This window comes from Bombus affinis, chromosome 4, assembly GCF_024516045.1.
Source record: "Bombus affinis isolate iyBomAffi1 chromosome 4, iyBomAffi1.2, whole genome shotgun sequence".
NCBI classification, from domain to species: domain Eukaryota; kingdom Metazoa; phylum Arthropoda; class Insecta; order Hymenoptera; family Apidae; genus Bombus; species Bombus affinis.
In genome coordinates this window covers 4012018-4036992 of record NC_066347.1, presented here as the reverse complement: position 1 = coordinate 4036992, position 24975 = coordinate 4012018, and the positions used below count along the sequence as shown (strand labels likewise).

At 37.5% G+C, this 24975-nt stretch overlaps 1 protein-coding gene across 1 annotated transcript in view; it reads left to right on the top strand.

The window, feature by feature from the left end:
• The window catches only part of LOC126915589 (phospholipase DDHD1-like), a 410369-nt gene that overhangs the window by 157356 nt on the left and 228038 nt on the right, over positions 1 to 24975 (top strand). The window lies entirely within an intron of this gene.

Genomic DNA, 24975 nt, shown 5'->3' with positions numbered 1-24975 from the left:
CTCGTATATCGCGATAAATAAATCATGGAAATTTATTTACCGAATTATTGCGACGCGCTGAATTCGAATACGTTCGGAGAAGGTGGAAGATGTTCCGCTTCGGTGGAGGATAAAACGTACGGGGATAACGCCTGCGAGAAACGGGAAGAAAATGGTGATGTAGGAAGATCTTTTGTATGGGAGTTAAGTTACTTTATGGTACCAGATTTAGGAGGTTTTTTTTTCGTGGAATGAAGGGTTGTTTGATTTCAAAGGTCGTATTCTGGTATTTTGGTAAATCTTATTTATGATATTCGATGGCACAAGTGGATTTTTTCCACACAGCAGATAAATATAGGAAATAATACATAATGGTCGTATTCGTGTAGGGGATTTTTTTATACGCACAGTCACTGTTTCTTCTTCATGTGAATATGCTCGACGTAATATTTTATATGTCTTTGAAAATTGTTTGTTGACTCTAGCATTTTCTTCTAATATGTTAGAAAACGCTTCGTCTTTGGTAACAAAACATTTCTTTGTATCTGTAGCCGTTTCTAAGCTAGCTTTTATGGGGTCGAACTTGGGAAGGTGATTTCATCCCTTAAACATGAGTTACCGCAGATAAAAATATACGTATCTGCTACTTTTGCCTCTTCTTCAGGCCTATAAAGTTTCATCCAAATCGGACCCGGATGTGACCCTTCCTTGAAGGTAAAATTACGTTGTTATGTTGTTACAAAGTAATAGCTACGTATTTCATACTGAACGAAGAAATGCGAAAATGGCGTAAAGAATTTGACCCAACATCAGCTTTCTTCTGTTTTGGAATGGTAAGTAGAACATTTGAACTAAGTATGATAACTTACCATAATATTCAGAAATGTATAGATTTTTTTCTTTTTTTATTAGACTTCAATTTTATCCCAATTTCTTAAATTAAATATTTTGTCACCCGTACCATTTTTCCTCGCATTTGATAAACAACTTAGCGGCAGCTGGTAAGGTAAGGAAGTAGTAGAGGTAAGAAATATCGTAAACTCAGTGGAAGTTATCGGCGTTAAGATAGCCGTGGCAGAATAGTAAATTAGGTTTCAAGATCAGCCGATTTTATTTCCTCGGACTTCCATTCTCTAGATCGCATCGATGTGACCATGTACACGGAAAAGATTGGACATTTTCGGATCGTAAATCAAAGAATAATCGAGCCGTTCAAAGTAGCAAAAGTCAGAGTCATTAACCAAAGCTCGTGCATCCGTAATTCGACAGGCGGAGGTTGTGGAAATAAGAGCAACGCGTACAGCTATTTCTAAGTTAATGAAACGAATAAACCGTGACCATCTGTCCCTGTTTAATCCAGTGCCTCGTAAAATGGCGCGGATAAAATACGAATGTGAGAACGTTTACGAAAATTCCTAATACCTTCCAGACAGGCGATTACTTTAACAGGGTTTGGTAAATAAAAATCAAAATCACAGAAACAGGCTAAATCTCTACTAAGCTAATTTACGTTAATTTTAATTCTGCATGTTGCTTCGCTAAACAGTTTATTACGATCACTGTTAATATTTCGAAACTAATCTATGCCGATTGGCTGGTATTTCGCCTATACAGAGAACTGTATTCCAAGTCGTAACTCGTTTCAGTTAATAACTGCACACATATATCCGAGAAGCATATCTTATAAACATAAACACGAATCGTGTAAAGTAAAAATGTTCCGACATGTCTAAAAGTAAATCGGTCTGTTTGTTTAACACTTTGACTGCCACGTCTGTCATATATGACCGGCCACGGTTTCTCTTGTGACGCCACGGTGGTCATTGGTGACCAGAGGGCTCGAACTTCTTATAATTGTAAAAATTATATGAAAATTGACAGTTAGGGCATTTTGAATATAACCGATAAATAGAGCATACTTTAAAACCAAAGGTGCTCCATTAAACAATTAAACATTTTTATTAGAACATCAATAAAAAAAAAAAATGAGAACAAATCTTGCATCTAACGGTGCACTGGGTTTGCATCCATATCTTTGGGGGGTAATCTACGAATATTATCATAAACACAGCTTAGAAAATAATCGTAAATTCTGCTTTATAATCATATATATAATTGAATTTAGAAGTGTGCACATACCTTACTATTATATATAGAATGAGCAAATACTGTTTACTAATATCTTCTACACGTTTCAACGATATATTCTGCACGTTTTGCTTACGACGAAATAACGAATGCGAATGGTTTGTTGAAATAAACGAAGCCTTGTTATAATATGTCGCTATCAATCGTTACCAAGGCGCCACGGTGGTCACCCGTGACGACCAATGAGATAAACGGTCCATTAGGGAAGAATGTTGTTTTACATCATCAATTTATTATTATTTTACCATTATATGCTTTGAATAATAAAAATACTTCCGTGGCGTCCTGAGCGAAACATGCGATTTCGGCGTGGCAATCAAAGTGTTAAACTTCGAATTACTTAATTTTGTTATTTGCTTAGATAAATTGTCGAACGATAATATAGTCTGTCTCGAAATTTTCCATTTCTTCAAATGAAATATAGCTAGGATTGCTTCGTCGCGTCATCCTCTTTTCTATCAATAATTATCTCGTATCGACGTCAAGGTAGATAAATTTTCTAATTTGCATTTCTTCGATCCATATATCACCCTCAAATAGAATCTAATTTTAACTATTTATATGCATCCTTCTATATGCTAAATGGTTATCTGGCCATAAATAAGTAAGTGGACAAGTAAATACAAAATTGACGTCGTCCCCTTCCTATTTAGAAAAATATTTGTAGAATAGAGGTTCAACATCTCGTATCTACAATTTTAGTCCCGGTCAGTGCACACACGATCTTTAACACGACTACCGACACGAAGAGGAAAGGCGATTCTGGGCAAAGCGTATAGGAAACGAGACATTTTGCGGAGAATTCTAACCCCGGCGACTTTTCACGGAATTACTTGACGGCCGTGCACGTAATTGTTAACGGTGCTGGCTGTTTTCACGGAAGGGAAATAGGATTGAGTTTACCTTTGACGTACAAACAGAGCTTTCAACGGATTTTAATCACATACGCCGTGTCGGCTTCCATGGAAGCGGATGTGTGTCTTTTTTCTTCGTTTCTCTTGTTTTATACGCTGTTCCGTGCTCGCCTTGGAACAACATGTTTGCTTGCAGGCTTACACGTCGGCCGTTTTTACGCGTGTCCAATTTCTACGGGGTTCTGCCTGTCGAATCCGATACCGGGGAACCTTGTCGGACGGGATAGCCGCATCGAGGGAAATACGTAAACGGAAAAATATATTAGAATCGCTGGAACGAATAATTTCTCACGTTCGAACGGTCGTATTGGTTTTATATACAATTTACTGAAACGTATCAACGAGATGGAATTACCGAGGTAAGCGAGCCAAGCGAACATATCTGATTTTTCCGATCATGACAACGATGGCGATTTTTCAAAACGTCTGAACGTTATTCTAAGAAGAATCGCAATAATACACCAAGGACAATTCTAGGAGGAAAGGCAATTCTGCACGTCGTTTTCAACCGTACGATGGTTGCATGCAAAACAGATTTAAAACTGGATACCAGTTCATTTCTGCTGAAACACCGGAATCGGAGAGTTTCATTCCCTTTGTTTCTCGTTGGCCATATTTGTTCTTTCCTTGTTTCCTCTGCATCTTCTTTGCCTTTTCCTTTTTCTTTACCTTTTTCCCTTAACTGCTTTCCCTTCTTTTATCTTTTTCTTTTCCTTCTCTTCTTTCTCATTTTCCTCCTTCCGAGTTATTCTATAAATCGAACATCGCGAAACGATCTCAGCTATTCTTTTACAGATAGAGGAAAAGAATTTTCACGTTACACGTTGATCCTAGGGGTTAACTGAAGTGTTAGTCTATCCAATCATAAAAACTGCTGAATTTCATTTTTAGGATTCACTTATTGTTTCGGCGGTGCAGCGTGATCTCAAACGAAGATAATATGCATTGATAATGATAATGTTGATATAATACAACAATATTTAGGTATTTTTCAATGTTTGGTTTCATACACGAAATATTTCACTATGTCTGAATTAAAGATTACTAATTTATATTTCTATATGTGTTCAAGCCAAATGTTCGTGCTAACTATTCACACGCATTTACGTTACATATAGTCAAAACATATATTAATGTATAACAACGTTTGCTAATTTCAGTTGACTTACCGTGTATTAACCCGGTACATATTAATGTAGCTGCGTATTATTCTGTAGCCATGCTTTGTTGATATAATGTTTTCAATCAGAACACGTATTAACGTGTGTAATTTCAAATTACACGTGTAAACCATATCAATGTGTCTGCATGTTTGTCTCCATGTTTCAATACGTGTATACATTTTAATGAAAATAAATACATTTCTCTGTTATCTATAGATCAATGATTAAAAAATACATCTCTTCTGCTTTGAAGCGCTATAAAGACAGAACAAGTTCGAAATTTCTATTTTGAGTAATAGACATTACAACTTACGTAAAATTACGTAAAATTTGATGCACAGAGACTATTTGTATTTTCAACATTCCATATTTTATTTGGCCTATTTTAGCCAAAAATACGAATACTAACATAAGTTTGTTCATTGTCTTATCCAAAAACAGACGAAAAGCTTTCAATTTCTAACTTATAAAAGAACACCTGTAATAGATTAACCGCGTGTTCGTGTCCTGATTTAGAAACCGAGACAAATTCAATCAGAATCGCGAACAAAACATAATACGTATTACAAATAATACATAATACATACATAATAATAATACATAATACAAAACGTAACATAAATTAATCAGAAGGTGAATGATACATGACGAGGTTCTTTTTTTGTTGTCAAAAAGACGAAAGGATCGAATAAATTAAGCGAGGAGAAATTTCATTCCACGCGTATTTCATTGTATTTAACGAAAAGTGATAGCATCCGGCGAGAAGTTCAATTCTCCCAAGTTCCATTGTAACAAGTATTTGTACGTTTCTGGAAAGTGCCGACAGTTCGAGGGGCTGAAGAAAGACCGCCGCCAGGTGGAAGAAATTGCGGCACGAGCAATTTGCGAACATTATCCGAACGGAGGTACGAAGACGTTTGGCAGCGAACGGGAAGGACATTCTTTCGAATTACACCACCGCCGTTGTCGGCTGCCAACGGCGAAATTACATTATCACGGAATTGCATGGTCCCGGGACGAAAACCGGATGCGATGAATACGAATTCACTTGTACGTATCATCGAGAAGAAACAATTATCAAAATACGAGGAAAAAAGCAGAAAGCCAATGTTGGACCTAAATACGTGGCAGGTGGATTCGATTATTAACAAACTATATAACAGTAATTACAAAAAGTATTTGTACGTAACGTTATTTTTCAAGGAATTTTTTTTTAATCAGGTAGCACATTTCATCTTTGTAGCATTAAATTTCTATAATCAATCATATTATACCAGAGTAGTACATAATACTTAGTAGTACTATAAAATATTAGTATATAAGTAATTAGTATATAAGTATATTAAAACTTAATATACTTGGACTTAATTAATTAGTATATAAATACAGTAATAAATACAATGGTGTAGAAATACTTTTTGTAACCACCGTAGATTGGAATTACTCAGGTTTTCGAAACGAAGAAAAAATACTTTCAGGTAGATTGGATCTCTGCGTGAGTACTCTGAAAAATGATAAAAGTACTCGCAAGCAGAATCGAACATTGGATGAACAGATTCTAAACTCGATCAGCATCTTATTAGAAATTCTCCATTTTCTTTTAAAATCATTTTTGTTGGTTATCATTCGTTATTGCAATTTTCTACAAAGCATTGTAAATCAAATATTATTTCTAAATAGTTGTAAAAACAAACAATAAAATAGAACGTATAGAACGTACTGCGATTTTCTGATTCTCGTGACTCGATTAGTACTTGTAAAACTATCGATCCTTTCTAATATCGAAGTAAGTGGATTTTCGAAACTTGCAGGTACTCGTTCTCAGATTCGAAACCAGTTTACGAAAGTCGAAAATTTCACAAGTTCAGTGAACGAACCATTGTATGTTATGAGTATTATTTAAATCTTATGACGCGGACGTATGGATTTGATTCGAATTTGTAAGTGAACACGCTGAACTTGATCCCATCGCTAGAGAGGACAAACTAGAGCAGATCATTCGAAGAGAAGGTAGGAAGCGAAAAATACAACAGAAGGAGCCAGAGAGAAATAACAGAAGAAAGAACGAAAGATGGAAGAAAAGCTTTCTCCGAGTGAGAAACTTTCGCTGTCTATTGAAACACACGACTGTTCAAAAATTTAGCCAGACCTAGAAAAAGCGTGGCGAACTCGTCCCTTCTGCAGGGCATGAGCAAGCCCTGTCTCCGACAGCTGTCGCGTAAACGTCTACTTTGAAATAGTAGCGGCCTTAGTCGACGGGAAGACTTAGATACGCGGGGGCAAAATTCTTGAAGTTCGACTTTAATGGCGGCGACCCCATTTCGAAATAGACCGTCTATTAGCGAGGTCTTAATATTTCAAGAGTTTTACGGAATTTTTAAAGAAGTGGTTCAGCCTCGCTAGCATCATCTAACGTTACATTAACGTTACGAGCCGACTTACATTCTTCTAGAGCCACGTATAGAATGTACGTACCCACCTAAAAGTCAAATAAATTTTATTTCTCAACGAATTCTTTGGTTTGTATTTTTTTTTTTCTTTTTTTTTGCATTTACCTACTGGTAAACGTTGCAACGTCTAGCAACAAACGAAACAGCTAAAGACTAATAATTCTTGGATATACGTGTTTGCAAATAAAATCTTTGCTTGCGATGTTTGCTCGTGAGTTGCCAGCTTGTTGAAGCAAAAGTAATTGATATGGATTGCTAGGAAATCTCTTGTATACCTAGGCAAATTCTATGCTGTAGGAGTTTTCGAAGGATAGAATAAATTATAGCGCTGTAAGGCAGTTTAGCATGTTAAGAATAGCTTCAAAATGTACATATAAATATAAGATTAATATAAATAAATACAATAAGTAATTCTCATTTATACTATCCAGTACAAAACTGCAGTTTAACAACGAAAACGATTTATCGATTTAACGCTAGTTCTCGTAATCAGTATCACTCGATAGTAATTCATCCTAATGACCACGAATTCTCCGTTCGTCTATTTTAGAATCTCTTTTATACAATTCAGGCATTCTCGTGTCTTATTCAGTTACGTCCGTTTCAGATCTTGGACAACAATGTATTCTTCTTTCATTATAATTTCGAGTAGTAGATTATGGATCTTCCACATCTGAAATTCACCCGCTTGCAATAAGCATTAACACGAAATTTTTATCTCCGCGGTATTTTATTCTTGCAATTGCTGCGATCGAATTTATCTTTTGTTAATTATAGAAACTTAAAAGCGATGAAGGTTCCAAATATAACCGAGGTCGGAAACGTCGCTGTAAACAAGACGTTCGAAGTCGAACATAATTTTCCATGTATTTCTGTACGTAAATCGCGAATTGAAGTTCCCTCTTTGATCTCAGTGTACGAAGGTCGATTCGATAAGTTCGTAGCCGTGAAAGACAGAATCTTGACAAATCGGCTGTACCATGTATGTACGCAGGCAAGCGAACCTTTAAGAGCACTCTCTACTTTTATGGCAAAGCTCTTAAGAGTACATAAACAGAGAAATCATTCGTGCTGCAGTTAGTGTGCCGCTTATGTATGTTCGCATTAAAATCTCTCTGCCTTTCCGGTCGGTGGCCTTTCCATTAAAGAGAAAATCTCGCTATGGTCGAAAGAAGTGAATAGGTCCGTTTCATATCCGGGGATATATTAAACACGAAGCGATTAGAGAGAATCGATCGCGCAAAGAACTCATTTTCTTTTCTCAAAAGCACACACACACATAGTATTTAGCTAGCAGCTTTTTACCGGCAACTACCTTATACTACAATTTCTGCGTTGCTCTTTCAGCATTTTCTTCAAATTCCACTAGCGTTCCATGAAAATCAACATTTTCTTACATTGATTCGATATTCTTTCTCCGTCCTATTGTCAAGAGAAGAAAGAATCACATAATGCGCTTGTTAGCTTCTTACAACGTGGGTAATATTTTCTCAACGACTTTGCTGGTACGAATGAACCATTAAGAACTTGTTACTTTCACGGCCTGCTCCTACGCTGCTAAGACTATTCCAGACTTAATATCTACAAATAATAGAATCTCCTTTGACAAAACTGACATCGTAGCAGTCTAAGAATCGCTAAGTCTGTTGCAGCCTAAGTGTCCTACTTGAAGATACAAGAAATCCCTGTTTTTTGGCTCTTCCTCTGTAAGGAAATAAAGAAGCATAGAAACAATATCAATAGAAATGGGGAACACTACCATTTACTTCTTGGCTAAGTAAAGAGCACTTGATTGGTAACCAACGACCCACGATGTGAACAAAAATGATGCAGAGTTGCGATGAAAGAAAAGTTTTAAAATTGGTACACTACGTGTATCAGACATATTTTCTTCCATGTTGATAACGGTCCATTTCTAAATCGTACATCATATCTATTTGTTACTCTCGCCAAATATAACTACATTTTCAAAAATTACAATTTTTTTTATAACTTTCTATCGCCTACATACGAATTCAAAGCGCACCCTTATTCCTTATCTATAGAAAAAAAAAACCACCTATGATGCCGAAGAATTACTCCTGCGAGTTCCAGGTACCATAATTTAATTCGAATGCGACTGTTCCAACTACTACAACATCTATATTAACATAATTTAGATATCCAGTGAAACAGTGTTCACGACTGCATCAACCGGAAAGACGCTCTCCCGTTCTCAATAAGTGACACTTTTCCACGGTACTACAAATCGGTGAGCACGTACGCAGAGCGAATTTTCGAACGCGAATCAATATGGTATGCATCCGTAAAGTAGGACATACTTCCCGATGCATTTGCCGGTGTTCTCGTCGCCGTGCCGGTTACGGTAAACACATCGATGTGGTTAAATCGACGAGGTACCGAACGGCGTAGCTTCGCTCGAAACGTCCACACAGGAGGTTCGGAAGGTATAGCAAAGGTAGAAAAGAAGATCCACGGCCAGGAACGAATTTATTCAACGACGTTTGTCACTTGGTTCGATCGATCGTGGCTTAAGGTAAAACCTTAGAGCGCGGCAAGGCAGAGCATCGCTTGTGCTCGAGCAGATTTATAGCGTTATCGAGCAGAGGTTTTCCACGGGATACGAAGTCTCGAAAGACGTCGATCCGGCCACCACTACTCTCGACCGGGACCTTATCCCGATTCTTCTTATATCCCACTTTACCTGACTGCACCGCGCTACTCTCGTCATTGTGGACGCATCGGGCCGGCTCGATGTCGACATCGATTTTCTCATAAGAGTACGGTGAAACTGATACTCGAGCTCCCCGGAGTATCCCCAAGCCCTTGAATCTCTTAAAAAGTACTTCCTACCTGACCGATCTTCTTCCACTTGTCCTTGGAACGGGACGCTCAGTGGGTCGTTGTAGATCTCGAACGTGGCGGCCGCCGTTTAGTTTCACCGTATGCGGAGTTTTGTTCGATCTTCGGCTTTCCCTTCATCGCCACGATTTCTTTTTAACGCTACTTTCAAACGTTTCATTTTCTGCAAAAATTGCGACGAACATCAATGTGCAATTTTTTCAATTCCTATGAAATTCTAGATCCTAATATGGATTGAAATACAATGATGGATTATTGACAGCTTGATGCGTCGAATGTTTCATACTAGAAAGGTCTTGGAATCCGGATTTTTGTGAAATTTTGAATACCTACGTGAATTAAAAGCGCGTCGGGTCACTGATGAATTTTCTATCTCGAAGATTCGATTCTAAGCAAATCGTCGATCTTTATATCATAAATTAGATATCGCTAAACGATACTTGTATTCGATAAAGCTGCGGACATTTATTTTCACTCATTACAATATGATATATTTGCATTTTTATTTTCATATAAAATATGAATTTGCATAAATATACGCAGTCTATTGATAAATCTGAATATTTTTTATTTGAACACGCTCGCTGGATACGTCTCGTATCGGTGTCGACATGTATTTTTATGATACGCGTAACGATGCTGACTCGAATGCGAAATATAAATAAAAATCAGATTTTGTAAGCAACTTTCAACGTGTGCAAAATTTTGCGATGTGCAAATAAAATTCCATATGAAACTTATTCGTAAGCATATAACGTGAATCAACAGAAATATATAATCAATAGGATAAAATGAAATAAAATCAACGGTAAACGTTTGAAACAAATAATTTGTGGCTTTGTAATTCAAGAGTTTGCTTAAGATTCCAGTTCCGTGGAACTCTGTACGATTACACGTTTATATATCGGATAAAAGTTGCGAAATTTGTTCGATGTAATATATTCGACTTTTCGAATCAACTAATAATTACCATAAGGATTTACGACTTGAAAACCGATAAGGAAAGTTTATCGAGTCCAGTTCATTAACGTTGTTTCAAAAGTACAATCTTTCCTGTCTTCTTCTCAGCCATTGAAGTAATACAGTTTGAACTGTTTGAAGTTGCTCGGTAAATCACATCGGAATTTCTTCTAAGCGAGGACAATAAGGTTGCCAACAAATTTAAACAATTTTCTACTTTTTTACAATACGTCAAATGGATAATAAGAAGTTAATTTTCATTTCGTTATAAAGATTTGGTCCGAACTTTGCAATATTTTTTTTTTAATATTTCTCTACGAAATAACATTTTAAATATATCTATTCAATATTCTATCAGAAAGAAAGTTAAAGAATGTTACTAGTGTATATATATATTAGTAATTTTTGTATCAGAGATTTTTTACTATCTAACACATTTAGAAACTAAACTAATCAACGTCATTTCCTTCGAAAAATTTCTTAATCAATATTAATTGAATATTAATTTAATTCTCCAGAAATGGAAACATTAACTGGAAAGATTTAATCTTGCATGGAATTGACGAAACATGAATTTTGTTTCTGTATAATACAAATACCGCAGTTATTCATCGCTTCTGTCAAATAAAATTTGTTTTTATAAAATTGTGGCGTTTACATCTGTCTCTATATCTATTTATATGCTGTATTGTATATTCTTAAAACTTCCTGTTGCCTGCTGCCGTATATTTATCCGCTGCAGACAATAATAAGCAGAAGAATAAATGTTGAATCGATGTTGTGTTGCTAGTTCTTGCAAGTAACTGCTTTTGATGCTCATACGAACAGCAAGTATAAATCCCTGATTGAGAATCGGACTAAGCACGTCAGCAAGCGACTCTGGAAACCCAATGCAGTAACGTCGAGTTCATGATTCCCAAGACGTGCAGAACAAACTATTTTGCGGACTCGAGATAAATCACGCCCGAGACTTTGTTGTAAGAAACTTGGGGTTGCTAGATTTTGAATTTGTATCGATATAACAAGGTCTCTACTCGTTCGTTTCTCGATCCTTCTTATAGCTCATGGCAAATATCTTATATCGTGTCGTAACATAGAAGAAGGACAATCGGTTAAGAACAGTATTCTACGATATTAAAAATTCTTACAATTTGTCTATTCTACAAATACGAATCTTTATGTTCTGTTCCTATTTTGTTTCTAAGTATCTACGTATATTTCTGATCTGACGATAACAACAGGATGACATTTCTCCAATATTATTGACTAAATTAGTCCAGAAATTTAGAAATCGAGTTTCATGTTTCATTAGAAATTGCTTTATACGTCAAATATAAAGTCGAATTAGTAGTAGTAATACGAATTGAAATTAATAGAAATATTATATCAAATTGTACATAAAAGCTATCAGTAAAAAATGTAAAATGAAGAATAAAGCGGGTTTATTCCAAAATAAATTTTCGCTTTTAATTTTTTATATTCTAAAATATGTATTTTGTGTATTGTATCTGTACCGGCGTGCAGCAAAAATAGTGTCTTCGTTAATTTACAGAGTGATATTATTCTGAAATATTTTTATTTCTTACGTTAACCGGGTCGCTCCTTAAATAGAAACTTTTCTCTAGAAATCTAGAAATTAACAAATAAATAGCAAAAGTAACGTCAATTTCGATTAGGCCGGTTTTTGTCTCCTCTATACATAAATATACGATGTTTATTTATAAGGGAAATGTCACGGAGATCTGATGTCTCTAAATATAAAAATTATATCCAGCAAATTGGCGATCTAAATAACGAATTAATCAGAAAACTGTTCAAAATAGTAGAAATGACCAATTAAAAATTGTACACAAAAACTTTCTAGATATTCATTATTTACAAGAATATATTTTTCGAAGATTTATATAATTTTTAGAACGATATATGGATATTGGTTTGTAACTTTTCATACGTTTCATATATTTAAATATTTTTCCAATCCCGTCTCTTCGACACAGATTTTACATTTTCATCATAATCCCAGTATTAATGATTACCGTACGTTCTCAAATTATTCGTGCATTTTTTCCAATTCGCCCACTATCGATCCAATTCGGTGAAGAAGAAAAATTGTTTCTAAACGGAAATGTGTACACGCATTCGTTCTACGATCAATCGTTTCTCGGTTATTCGAGTTTGATTCCCGGATTGACCTCCTTCCATGCTCAACTTACATATATTTCCTTACGAGCTTCCGTTTAATTGAACAAATACTATCTTGGTCGAATACCGACGCGGATAACATTTCCCTTCGTCTCCGCTGTCAAGCTGGGACTTTTCCCTTTTTTCAATTACCTTTCGGGGGCTTCGGCGGCGGATAACATTTCAAATACTGATCACTTCCCTTGCGTTATCAATTACAATGGTTGCCGGGGGAATACCCTCAAGTACCGGTCTCCGTTATCTTACTGCTGTTGTTCCTCGAGTTTATTATACCATAAGGCGTTCCCGTAAAACATCTTGGAACAATTCGCGCGATATTTGTTTGGTACTTTAGCAAGTGCGATGTTCGAAACAATTACGGGACCACGTTTCTGGACAATTTAGAGGAACAAGCCGAATGTCGGGGATGAAGAAACTGCTATTAGTAGAATGGTATATGTGATATATCGTGGTAATGCAGCAGCGTAGTAATATAGCATTACGATAATATAGGATGGCCTGGCAACGGGGAAGAATGTGATCCCTTGTGCGAGAGTAAGTCAAAAGTGGAGAGTTATCTAATAACTTGAAATTATTCCCGTGAAATTGCTTTTCACCAAAAGGTCAGGCTTATTGATTTTTGCAGCGAGATAATAGTACGCCACGGATAATAGATAGTTTGAATAATGTGGACTATTGTTAGATTTATGAAATACCTTCATCACGAGTATTTTATATAATTTTCCGTTGACGATGCTTCGCAGAAAAAATTAGACACATATATTCAGATGCTCATATGTATGTACGATCCCATCTCGTATAATAATATAAATGTGCTATCATAGTCATATATCGTTGTATTATTTTCGTAATGATAATATACGTAGGATGCCTTTTAAACATTGAAAGCTCCAAGTATCAAACAGTAAGCCCTGCCGGCCTAATTTCAGCCACGATAATATTAACCAAATACCGTACTAACCGAACTAACCATCTTCCGTTAACAAAGGAAAACCTATTATAAATAATTTAAATTTCTTATTAGAAGAAATTTCGTACAAAAAAATAAAAAGAGGGAACACAAGCGAGATCTGGAATCTTTGTGACCGAAGACAAATAGCTGATAAAAGGATCCCGGAAATAGGCGATCTACTGATGGACGCTCGACGACGCGACGATCTAATTTGGCTGGCAGAAGGCGGTATTAAGCGGGGCCCGAGGACTGTCGGTAATTAATTCATCGACGCAATGCTGGTCCTCGGTAGAAAGTCTGAAGGATCCAACAGTCGATTCTCGGCTGTTTGCTTTTATCCTTGTCGCCCGACACCGATCCTCTCGTCTTCTTCTCGCCAACCTACGCCTCTTTTCCTCACGGACCATCGGCGAAGTTCGTTCGCAGAGTTTAACCAGGGCTCCGCTATCGACCTGGCGAGCAACCTCGGCGTCTGCGTCGATGTCTGCGTCGCGCAGACGCCCCGACACGGGCCGGGTTCCCTCCAATCGATTTCAGATTTTCCAGCATAACGAGGCCGACTGCTGCCCAAAAATTCCTCTACGCGCACCTTCCTTCTCTGTCTCGTCTTCTCCGCCAGGGCTGTCAACCCCTTTCACTCTATTTCTCTCGCCTGTTTCTTGCACTTTCGTCCCCCTCCTTCTCACCTCTCCCCCTCCTTTTATGCTACCGCTCTGGCTTTTCTACGGGGCCACGAAAGTGGCCCCTGCCGATCGATTTTCGATACGGATAATTGTGGATCCAACGTCCAACGTCTATTGAAAGTTTCGTTTTCTCGCACTCCTTTTTTCTTCTCTTCTCTTATCCCCTCTAGTTCTTTTCCTTTCTTTCACCTGCTTTCTTCTTTCTCGTTGTCACGCTCGCGGATTGTTCGCGCATAATCCGAGTTCGATTCTTTGACGAGAGTCCGATTCATCGGGATGCTCTTTCTTCGATTGATTTCCACGAAACTTTGCCCGGCTTTTTTTCTTCCTCGAGGCGTTGCTACGAAAGGTGACTAAGAGCGAATTGTTCTCTAATTCTGGTAATCGAGAGCGCCAGATTACGCTTCGAACTAGTTATTCCGTTAACAATTACCATCGTCTGGCTCTTAGTAATTAGCTTTTTAATTCGATCAACAGTCTCTTCACGCGTTTAAATAAATTTAGATGGCGTTCGATATTTTCCGGTTGGCAATAGGTTTCCTCGTAAAGAGCAAGACAAAGGCATCCGGCCAATCGTAGAAATTATGTCGACGGTGCAAAGGCGGACTGGAACGAACGAGTCGAAATAAAAAGGCAGAGGGTCAGTGGGTTTCGAGTATCAGAAAAATCTTTTCGATCGTCCCTTCGAGTCGCTCGCCGTGTCCCTCGCTTCGTGTTTCAAGAAGATAGTAGAAACGTTCCGATTATGGTCAGACGTGTGCCGCATATATTCTCTAGTCTTTCAACGGTAAAACGATCGCTATCGTTTCTCTTTTACCTCTATCATGATCTTGACACGTTTCATCCTAACTGCTATCGACGATAGAGAAGGTGGATGCATTTGAAAAGTGTCACGGGACTTTTTTTATTTCGCAAACTACGGAACCCGGCTGAATTTGTAATACAAGACAAGTCGATACTAGATGGCTCCTCCTAACTCGTCAATCAGAAACGCAATGACCCATCCATGTCGACGATTTTTCACATTTCTGAACGCAACTTCTTCTTTGCTTTTTTCTTCTCGCTCTCTTTCTCTGCTTCTCTGTGAAACGTACGGGTTTCTGTAGCAAGTTACTTGGCGCGTTTCGTCAATTTCTCTTTCGTATCGTTCACGCGCTACAACGCGCCCGATAGCTCGCGAGACTCGCGTAAATATTAAAAAGCCTTTCGAATCCGCCGGTAACAAATATCATACTAGAATTTTAATTTTCAATATTGCCCCGAAATTTCAGACGCGCCATCCGTTCGTCTCCGATATCGTATCTCATTCCGTGCATGTTTATGCATTTTTATTTGCATCCGAGTTGCCGGTGTATTCAGGGTTAAAATTTCGTAGTCGTCACCCCTCTGAGGATCTACTCTACCCTCTCTCTCTCTCTCTCTCTCTCTGGATGCACCCCTCTGTGCCATTGCGAGAACACGCTTAACCCGGCCGAGCCGCGCAATGGAAATTCTGATTGCGATCAATCAGCTTCCGCTGCTTCAGATCTTCTGCTACTGGGAGGAACAATAAAGCTGACGTCCGCCAAATGCGTCTCTGACCTCCTTTGTACTTCCATCATTGTTTTCCACCGGAAAGCACTCGTCTGTTTTGCCCTATTGCCGATGCGGAACGAACGCACCGTGGGAAGCTTGTTACACGAATATTTTGTGCCCTTTCCTTGTTTATGGATTACAAGTAGCTTGGCTTGAATCTTTATCGAAATCAACGGTCGTTCTTCGTTTCGTCCCTTTCTCTATATAATCTTACTCAGAGGAGAGATACTTAACCAAATCGATCGTTCATTTTTATTGACTGCTCGGTGGCAGATACGACGAATGAGCATCAGAAGCCACGGAGAACGAAGAGACGAACAGATGGAAATTCAATTTGATTCGATTAGCGGAACCAAAGTGGAAGGGTAGGGAGAGAGAGAGGGAGAGAAACAATTGTGGCCGTGGTTCGAATTCTCGAGTGACCCTATCTACTCTGGATGATCACGACCCGAGATTTCGATAGTCATTCGATACCAGCCATTTAGACGGTTTTCGATGCTTCCAGTTTTCCTGTAATGATAGATACGAGCGCGGCTAGAGGCCGATTCTCATCGAGAATTTTCCGCGTCCGGGGACAGACGGTTCTGAGAGAGGAATGCAATGTTTATCGACAACGTCGAGAGACTCTTATTATATTTTGACGCACGAGAGACCGAGCTTAGTCAAGTGAAAATGACGTTAATTAATAATATCGACGGGATAGATAAATGAATTTCTCTTTCCGATTATAGCGACGATTTTAAAAAGGGGTAATTAAAATCATTTTTTTCTCATTATGGTAAGAAAAAAGAAAAAAGAAAGAAGAAAAAAACATGTCACGGTTGACGTTCGGTCTTGTTTTAAAGCTTTCCCCGCAGCGATCCTTTAGCAACGTCCAATTTTATCAAATTAGAGACCACTTTGAGAACGAAGACGCGACCTCCGGCCACGAGTTTCTGTTTGACTTCTATTTAAACCTCCAGAGAGTTCGTCCACCCTTTGGCCATTACCGTGGCCGCAGTGTATCCTTTTAATAATCCACCGTGTATAGTTTCGCTGTTGATACTGGCACGATTTCGCAGTTAACGATAAATATCTGATACGCCGCGATGGAGAACAGCGTCGCTGAATATTTCGCGTAACGCTTATTCACCGAATAATAAGCTTATTCGCCGAAACGAATGCTTTCTGGCTGAATAATTGGACTGACCTACTTCAAAGGGTTCGCTAATTACGTAAAGATATTATCTTATTCGCGCGGAACCAAGTAAATACAACCACTACGGCTCATCTCCTTCAATCTCGGAACGGTTTACTTTTCGGTTCAGGATTTCGATCCTCTTGTACTACGTGTTCTTTACTTTAGAAACACTTGCATAATGTTCTCGGAAGGTTATCGATATTTACAGCATATGGGTTTCCACTAAACTCAACTCGGATATTTGAACGAATCTGAATAATTCGAATGCCGGGCCGCGTATTCTGATTATTTGAAAAAGCTTGACAAGATTGGATCCATATGAATAATTTAAGCGATTTCAAAGCTCGACCGGCTCGCTTCTGTTGAAGCTACTCGAATTAAAACAATCAGTCGAGTCCCTTTGTAGTACATTTGCACAGTATGAAGTTGTAATATACGAAATATGTCTACGCGATATATATTCGATTAATTTAACTCTTTTGCAGTATAGCACGAGAATGAGTGAGATTAAATTTCACATTTTCTTTTTTAAGTTATTATAGATACCGAATGTATTACAATTTGTTTCTTATGAAAGAAATTTCGAAGGTATGTATTTGGTATATTGATATCAAAACTGCAAGAGAAACCTTGGCTATGCAGAAATAATTATTTTCTAAGGCGTTCGCTATCAATTCTCCAATTTTATTTTATTATACGTACCTGCGAGAGAAAAAGATTTCTTAGAGTAACGAAACGAATCAACATGCTGCTGTGCCTGAAGAATGAAAATTCATTATCTATAACACCAATAAGCATTCTCGTTATCACTTGAAATCTTTCAATTGTTTCAAAATTGATCGAGCATATCGGAGAATTCATGTTATTCGTTTGATCTCGAATAATCTGAATATAAGCAAATTTCCAATCACACGGACCAATCATTCAAATATGAAATTATCCCGTGCTTATTCGAATATTCAAAGTATTAGCGCGATAATCGAGTGTCGTTCAGTTTGAATTTCAAATATCTAGACAGCTCTATAACAGCGTTCGCTTTCCACCCCTGTCATACGTACCCACGGATAGAGTATCATGCTACATGAAACCTGTACGGCGAAAAAGGAGTATCAATTTCATTTAATTAAACTCATTTAAACGTAAATGAAAAGCGTTTCCGTTCGCGCGGCCGTCCGGGATTCTATTTGAGCACCATAATCAAAGGAGTTAATTGACTTCGCCGCGAAGCCAGTAACTTCTCGTCTTCTTCCGACTTCGAATCGTATCGACAGGATATCGATCCTTTTATTCCCTTCGAACGGAATAAATCAGAAAAGTGTATTACGTTCTGACGCATGATAGCCCTAGGCCCCAGAATTCGTAAACCCTATGGGTCACTCCATAAATCAACCCCTTCGAGTATGCCAAACCATCACCCCCTACAATAAAACTCATTTCTTGCGAATCAATATTTCATCCGCCGCTCAAATCCTTTAATTCAATGATCGAACAGCTTTCTGGGAAAAGCATACGTAAGACAAAATAACGAATTGCATTCAGATTGCGACTTTTAACATGCGTATACGTTACACCTAATTAAGTAGAATTAAAGCAATATGAGAAAAATAAGTACAAGTTCTCGGTAAAAGTAAGCATTCGTGTTATCAAAGGCAGTTGCATATTTTCACTAATTGCAGAAACAATCGTTTTGATTAGTTTAGCCAGGACACGTTTAAATCGATAATTTCTATTTACATTCTATTTACATATTTTATATTTGTATTTTTAATTCTATATGTACTAAGGAAATAAAAATTCTATAATAATTCGACCATTTGATTAAAAAATACGCTCCACTCCTGTGTATATTTACCATTGACCTATAGATCTCTTTTTCAGGAAGCTTTTCAATTATTTCCTTCGTTGATTCTAAATTGATCGATCACGCTACACTATGACGCACGTATATATAAATACTTCGCTAAGTCAATAAGAGTTAGATTTTGTACTAAATTCAACTTCGACTTTATCTCGATTAAACTGCAATCCTATTTTGTGTGTCAACGTTGAAACAGCGAACAAAGCTGGTCTTAAGGAATACATATTAGCACAAACCGCGCACAATATCAATCAGTTTCGACGAAACTCTGTTACATCCGAGTGTAACAATGACAACGGGTCAGTCGGTCGAACTTACAACTTGTCATCAGCCACGTTCATCCAGTGTTTTCAAAGACAGTTAACTAGGCAAGAAGTTTGTTTGTCGGTTACTGACGTTTCCGATCGTTTCGGTTTTTATAGAGCTAGAGGTCGTAACCAAGGCTCAAACGTTGGCTGATTTCCATCATTTAAGCCTCTCTTCTTCCTCGCAAAATTAGTTAACGCCTCTGAAAAACATGACCGAGGGTATTGCCTTTCGAAACGAACTTTGAAAACAAGCTTGTATCGGTCCACCCGTACAGAAGCCATAAAAGGAACGAGTTCTGACGTAAGACGTTAATCAACTCACTGGTGAAGGATTTGCTGTCATTCATCTTGTTTATCGTCTATTGGTGAAAATCCATTGCCGATATGTGTATGTATAACGTAATCGATAGGAGAATACGAAGATGAATAAGCGTGAAATATAGCAACTGTAAAATATAATATAAAGATATCGGTGGAACTAAATGCAAAATAAAATGGAATAAAAGAGTTTTGATGTATCGTTTCGATATATTGATGTTTTGAAAAAAAAAGAAGATAATTGATCTATGGGGAACGAGTTTAGGGAGATTCTGTTGCATAAAGATAAATATTATACGAAATAAAAATACGAGTGTCGATATGATCTCATTTGGATACATATCGGCCTGTTTCCCAACCGTCTTCCTAGTTATACATAAATATTGATTTTCTCGAGCAATCGAGAACGCTCAATGCGGCCGTATGTAACCTCGAAAGGTCCTTGACATTTTTACGTGCTTCAAGAATATAGATACTAATTGCGGCGAGCGAAAGTATTGTTACAGATATGATAGGATCGCTCATGAGAAAGTCAACGCATGACATAATCTATCCATATTGTTTCATCTATGTATATGTCATAGCCTAATACCTTCAACAGAAATACATGAATCGTACGTATAAGAAATATAGGAATGAAATGTTGATGGGAAATAAATAATTGATTGGAATAAGACCGTGTTTACTATGTAATTATCGTAGCGATTAGCGATTACTTTTTAATAATTTCGATATTGCGAGTAAGATGAAATTATGTGGAATAACGCTTGAAATGTATTCGGGATGAAATTATGAATTTTAATATCTTTAAATGAATTTCTTCCTTAATAAAGAGTTTTACCGGTACGCGCCATAACGTTCGCTTTTGTTTTAACGAATTATTACGAGGTAATTAATTAAATTCAATAATACGTTTCTGTTACCTCCTGCCTATTTTTCAAGCTTCTTCCTAGATTGGCATTACGCTTTCAAATACTCAGACGATTAATTACAGTCGACAAACTTTCCTAGGAAAATTATGAAAATCGACATCTTCGAAAAATACGTTGTTTTAAGCTTCGAATCTGTTGCGAATAAAATAAACGAGCTTCTAAGTTTCATAGTATACGAAAAATGAAGTACGAATGAATTACAGTGATTCAGCTCTGATATGTCTGACTACGACTTATGAAAGTATCTGCGCACATTAAATACAAAGTATTAAATATGAAAATTATAAAACAGCTTTAATACATTTACTCTTTTCATTTATTCTGAATACTAATGTAATATCCACGACATTAATACCGATTAAATTAAGCTAAAGATTAATACGATATCAAGCAACGCCGACGAGTCATCAATCATGGTCAGGAGACAGGTCCGTACTGCAAAGGTTTAAATTGTGAACGTCGATCGGTCATTTATTTTCCACTGCTCTAATATTATAAAAACTATTCCGATACGACCGAATTGTAATTCGTTCAGTGCACAAACATGTCTGGCGAAGGACTCGGATCTGAACGGAACAGATTCGATGTCTTCGCCACATCGATCGCCGTACCACGACAGAATACATATACACGATGTCGAGGTATTAAATCTCCATTGTCCGGCGCGCCGTCGATACTTCTGAATTACGCTCGACTGGCTGTTCGCACGTCACCATTTGCAAAGCATAAATTCGCTTTGATTCGCGAACGATTCACGACACGTCGAGCACATCCGGAAACCGCTGTGTGCTTTCACCCTTTTCCACGCCACGTTCCACTCTCGCCAGACGCACCGAGAGCCACGGCCAATCACGAGGGACAGAGCAATTTGTTCAGCAAATTAGGTTAAATCTGAATCTTGGTGGTCTCGTTTCCCCGCGGCCTCTTGCCATCGATTATCCACGCACACACGCGCCTCTTCTGCCGGAAGAAGGGGACACAAAGGATGAAACGGGAACGCCGCGTGTCCAACCGAACGGAAAGTGGAGAAAAATTGCGGGCAAATTACTTTGAGTATATGTTACAAATGGTGCGGTGATAGGTCGGATTTTTATGTAAGAAGCTCATTTGGCAAATTGAGTAACCTCGTAAAAAGTGGAGAAAATTGATGAAATTATATAAAATAAGCGTGGATGCTTCGCGATTGAAAAGGTATTGCGCCGGTTGTCTAAATATCGTAATTATACGTAAATACAATATTTTCCTTTGATCTGAGTTTCATATTAAATTTTTTAATCGAGCGTGTGGTGTTTTTTCAGCAATTAAGAAGAGTAATTATTATGTGAATTTTAATATATAGGAATTGCTATTAAAGGGAGCCATGAAACCTGCTTGGGAACCAGAGAGTAATTTACGACTGAAATATCCAAGGTAAATATTAAACGCAAAACAGTTGATAGGAATCGCGGATATGAGCTTCGTGTACGAAAAACAGAGAATAAAATCGTATCAAATTCATACAAATTAAATATAGCATATAAATTTATACGATATAAGTATGTAATAACGAAATACGGTAGCACCGTTATTTTCATGCATAACATAATTCAGCGTATTTTAATCATCACCGACGTTAAAAGTCTGTTTATATTTCGAAATTGTTTAATATCCAAATAAATTAACTGATTAATTATTCCGACATTTAATTAAATGATTTATCGCTATTATATGACAACGCGTTATTGACGGCAAAAAATGGATTGTACGGAATGATGTTGCAGGTTAATAACGTCTGTCAATATCGATAAATGGGTAAAAATGGATTTGGCCGTATTTTCTTCTTTATTTTATAAAAGCGTTTAAATGTTTATGTATGTATATGTAATCTTGATAATACAAACTCTACATTGTATCATGAAAGAAGCTGTCGTAAAATAAATGATCACCCTGAACAATTTAAAACCATCTTTCCGAACATGAGATTATATAGATTCTTCTTTTTCTTTTTCAAGACGTATATAAATAATTGACAATCAAAATTTCGACTCATTTGTAGCAACATTGCATGTACGCTGATGCCCCTCGAGTCTTAAATAAATTATCTATAGTGGCAAACTACTGCAAAGCTTGTAACATTTTCTTAACATTAAAATTTCCAATTTTCTCTACTTACAAATCCTCTATGTACATAGATATTTTTCAAATTCTAAATAGTTTATTTACAGCAGCATAATTTTCTCTAATTTCTAATCTGCCCCGGTATTTCGTAATTTCCAATTTTCCTCTCTCGATAGTCCCTAATTTCAAAGCTTCCTTTGCCTGCTATATATTTCGTAACCTCCAATTTTCTCTTCTCAACAATATCGTTCTGTCTCAACCATCGTATTATTGTTTCCCTTGCACATTTTCGCACCGGTGTTATCTCGATCCTTTCCAACACGTATGTGCTTCTCGTCAGAAATCTATATTCCATAATCAACCTTATGTCAAGCCACAGAGACGAGAAAAAAGGACAATGTCATCAGCGAAGGAACTGAAAACCGTTGTCATCGGTCGGCGAGCAAAAAGGATCATCGTCTTCGTACGTGGCTTCAAAGAAAAGAAGCATACGTGGGCACAAGAGAAGAAACGGTGCACGTACTCGGAATAGAAGAAGCAGTGTCGGCCATTTATCGGCAGGATTTACTGTTCTACGTCCCTCCTCTCTACCGATTGTCCGTGAATTCGAACGGTTATATCACTGGAATTTCATTTCTGTCCGACCGCGGGACATTACCGTCCGTTTGCTCTGTCCCACGAGTTGTGAGAGATTTTCCTGTCCGCCACCCTCATAATTTCCCCTCTCCGCCGTCTCTGCCATCCTTCAAGGACCACCGGGATACCTCAAAACGACGTACTTAATAGCCGGCGAAAGAACAACCGTATATATTTGCGGAAAAATGCAAATCATCCTCGATATGAACGAAATCAATCATCACGGTTTGATTAAAATTTTTCATCGCTGAGGAACTAACAGGATGTTCCGAGTTTTAAGCAAACTAAACACTGTTCTGTGCTAACTAGGCGAGTTTTTATAGACGATAGTATCGAGGGACGAATGGTTTTTTTGAACCGTTCAACTTGGACTTTAAGCGACGAAGTTTTATTCCTTGTTGGTATAATCACGGAATCAACGGCAGTTCCTTAGTTTTATTAATGCTGCGAGCAGCTTTGTTAAAACTTGAGAGCGGACGGGCTCTTTGTAGAGTACACCGAGTGTAACGGAGAGATTACCCTGACACGGTTGCGTTAAAAATCATATCGAAATTTTTCATTCTCTACCGTCTTAATTCAAAAGTATAAGCGTTGGCAAAAAGATATTTGCGTTACATAAATAACGATAGACAATTATTACGCACTTAATTCCGTTGAAATTTTTCTTAAATTTTTTTAAAAAATTGTACAAATTCGACTTCTGGAATTATTCGAATACGATGTTCCTAACAAAATTCTGGTTACCTAATTCACTTTTCCGACTCGCAGATGCCCAACTTCCCCATACCACGAGTTCAATACAGCATCAAGCCGCGGAGGTCTGGCCAGTTTGCCTATCATAGCGGATAATTAATCCGGCAAATCATTGGCCAATTGCAATTGCCAATGCGACCACGTTAATTAACGATCTACGGCTAATGGATGGACTGCAAGCAAGTGCATTGCGTAAAACGTTGATTTGCTGAACATTTTCGGCAAGTATTATTCCATTGACAATTATCACGTGCATGGAAACTCGCGCATGTACGGGCACGAACGAGATCTCCTATTTTCATGAGAGAGGTCAACGCCGAAGCCACGTACCAGTAATAACATTACAGTCTATGACGATGCTCATTACGAACCCGATATAGTGCACACGAAGTCAGATACTGCAGAAGTAAAACTAGACGTTCTTGTAAAAATGTCTCATACAACAAAGAAAAAAAGAAACTATCGTAATTAGGATCGTAAAGGATAACAGAAGCTGTAGCAATCGGTTTCAATCTCTTGTCCACCTTTTATCTATTTTCTTCTAACGCTTACGAAAATTAACACGGACCTCCTGCATCGTGCAAATCCTTTGCTACTTTCAAGATTAAGAACCATTACATGCGCTTTCATTCGCAGATTTTCAAGTCGAACTTAACATGTTTATACACGTATAAATATATCTATGTGAAATATAAAAATATATAAAATAGCCCACGAAAATGTGATCCAATTACTTTTATGAACGGAAGCTTGACATTAACGCGGACAATAGCTACAAGATTTATCTGAATTTCATCAGGATAAAAGTTTAGGAAGTCGTTGACCTTAACTTTGAGATGTTAGCGTACGGCTTTTAACAGACTCAAGGTTCCATTGATATCAAAGTTTTATACATAGAATCCAATAACTATGCGGTGCACGTGTACGGATTTAAAAGATTGCTTATATTCTTATAACTTCAGTGTTCCGGTGTAACAGTCTAATATATAGTTCCAAGAATCTTAA